At 42.5% G+C, this 2981-nt stretch overlaps 1 non-coding gene across 1 annotated transcript; it reads left to right on the forward strand.

Moving 5' to 3' along the window:
- Positions 1-608: 608 nt before the first annotated feature.
- On the forward strand, positions 609-745 carry LOC119944987. Its single transcript, XR_005456123.1, has one exon. It is a non-coding gene; the product is annotated as a small nucleolar RNA SNORA7 (small nucleolar RNA).
- The last annotated feature ends 2236 nt before the right edge of the window (positions 746-2981 follow it).

Below are 2981 nucleotides of genomic sequence, written 5' to 3' on the forward strand. Positions count from 1 at the left end.
TATCATGTAGATTAGTACAAACCTACAACAGACTGAATCGATTGGATTCTATTTAATGAAGTGGAAACGTCACTCTTAAGACCACCCGATTTCTTTTAGTTGCTCATTTTCAATTCTGAGTTTTTCTTTTTTTTACTTTCCTGAGAATTAAGTGATTACCACACCTGGAGCATTGCAATTGCTATGTCTGATCTAATTAACTTGTACCTACCCCAATGCTTAGAACAGTGTTTGACGCATAGTAAGGTCTTAACAATACCATTAAAAAACCCATAAAACTTTTACATGTAAATTATGGAACTCCTCGACTCCCCAGTTAGGCCCTTTCTAGCAAGACAGAAGGGATCAGAGTCACTGTGGGACATTTGGTAGCCTACCATTCAGAAGCAGAAGGATTTCCAGGGGAATTTCGGATTCGATAGGAAAATGATCAGAGCAAATGGAGAAATGTTGTGCCTGATAGCAAACTACAATGGGGGCTCTTCTTATTGCAGCCACTTCAGTTCTCATGGAGCAACATTCTATATCTGAAGCCAATTGGAGAATTTGGGCTACGAGGTGGATTGGGTTGTCTCCATTAGAGATTTGAGGTCATTAAATTTCTCCTTCACCTCTCAGGATTGCACCTGGAGAGTTTCCAGTCCTCTACCAGTCTCGACTATGGGAGGGAGAATCAAGCAGAGGATAGCCATTTCATTCCTAGCTTGGGCAGTGGCTAGAGTGTGGAAGACAATCTGCTACAAGTCAAAATTCACCTGTGCTGGGCAGCAGCGGCATGGGAGAGAGTTGATGGTGGAGACTCAGGTTTACTGTGTGGAAGGAGATGATGGTAAACTGCTTCTATATTTTTACCCAGAAAACTCTCTGGATCCACTACCAGAATGATTGCAGATGGAGGTGGGGCGTTCTGGGAGAGATGTGTCCATTGGTCAGACATGACTCGACAGCATAAGACAACAACAAACTTCTGGTCTTGGTTCTCATTCTGTTGGCAAATCCAGAGGACTGGTCTTTGCCAGCTCATTGTACCAACGGTCTCTCTTATAAAGTTGCCTGGAAAATATCCCATTAGCCCATGCTTCCCTTAGTGCACTGGAATTTGGGCTATTGATGATGATGATGATGGTATTTGTTAAGCGCTTATTATATGCCCAGCACTGTTCTAAGTGCTGGGGTAGATACAAAGTAATCAGGTTATGATGACAATGGCATTTATTAAGCACTTACTATGTGCAAAGCACTGTTCTAAGCGCCAGGGAGGTTACAAGGTGATCAGGGTGTCCCACAGGGGGCTCACAGTCTTCATTCCCATTTTACAGATGAGGTAACTGAGGCCCAGAGAAGTTAAGTGACTTGCCCAAAGTCACACAGCTGACAAGTGGGGCAGCTTGGATTTGAACCCATGACCTCTGACTCCAAAGCCCATGCTCTTTCCACTGAGCCGCAACATGGGTCTCACAGTCTTAATCCCCATTTTACAGATGAGGTAACTCAAGCCCAGAGAAGTTAAGTGACTTGCCCAAAGTTACACAGCTGGGATTAGAACCCATGACCTCTGACTCTCAAGCCCATGCTCTATCCACTAATCCATGCGTCTTCTGAGAAGCTGCTATTGAGAAGCAACTAAATGTCCCAGTTTTGTCCACACCAGTATCCATCCTTACCATTTTGTGTCCTGTAACCCTAGTCTCAGCTCTTGTGTACCTAGGTATCTTTTCATTTGTTTTTTTATATTATATATCATTTATTTATTTATTGAATTAAATTATTGGATACATTTATTGTATAAAATTAATTAATTCATTTATTCGAAGGTAGTTCTACTACCTCCCCCTGTATCAGGCTTTTGTTATCTGTAAATGATTTCAATCTTTTTCTTCCATTAGAAAATTAGCTCCACAAGGTGGGTTTTGCTACTCTTGGACTCTCCCTAGGGTTTGGTAAAAGGCCTAATCCCTGCTCTAGACTGTAAGATTGCTATAGGCAGGGAATGTGTCTGTTTATTGTTGCATTCTCCCAAGCGCTTAGTACAGTGTTTTGCACACAGTAAGCTCTCAATAAATGTAACTGGATTGAATGTCTAGTATTCAGGTGGTGCTCAATAAAGCCACTGGTTGATTGATTATCTGCCAGGCCTCTGAACAAACTGCTGAGTGGACTGGAGTCCTGACATATGAAGGAGATACCCCCTGTAACCAGTAATAATAATGAATAATAATTATGGTATTTGTTAAGCACTTACTCAGTGCCAGCACTGTACTATAGGCTGGGGTGGATACAAGCAAATCAGGTTGGACAAATTCCCTGTCCCACATGGGGCTCACAGTCTTAATTTCCATTTTACAGATAAGGTAACTGAAGCCCAGAGAAGTGAAGCGACTTGCCCAAGGTCACTTAGCAGACAAGTGGTGGAGCTGGGATTAGAATCTATCACTGTCTGACTCCCGGCCCTGTGCTCCTTCCACTACTTCATGCTGCTTTGCTCTCCCAAGCACTTAGTAGAGTGCTCTGTGACTGTAACCTCATTGTGGGCAGGGAATTGTCTGTTTATTGTTTTATTGTACTCTCCCAAATGCTCAGTAAAGTGCTTTGCAGACAGTAAGTGCTCAATAAATACAATTGAATGAAAGTGAGCACTCACTAAATATTATTGAATGAATGAATGACAGTTTCTGTCCCACACGGAGTTTGCAGTCTAAGGTAGTTGGGAGAAAAGTATAGAATTCCCATTTTACAGATGAGGAGACTGAGGTCCAGAGAGGTTAAATGACTTGCCCAAGATCACGCAGCAGGCAATTCATTCATTTATTCATTCATTCAATCGTATTTATTGAGTGCTTTGCAGAGTCAAGTGTAGAACCCAGGTCCTCTGACTCACAGGGTCATGCTCTTTCCGCAAAATGGGAGAAATTGAAGTCTGTGGGAGATGGAATGGGAATCGTCAATGGGTTTGGAATGAAGGACCAGGATGTAGAGCAGAC

Source organism: Tachyglossus aculeatus, chromosome 23 (genome assembly GCF_015852505.1).
Source record: "Tachyglossus aculeatus isolate mTacAcu1 chromosome 23, mTacAcu1.pri, whole genome shotgun sequence".
In the NCBI taxonomy this organism is placed as follows: domain Eukaryota; kingdom Metazoa; phylum Chordata; class Mammalia; order Monotremata; family Tachyglossidae; genus Tachyglossus; species Tachyglossus aculeatus.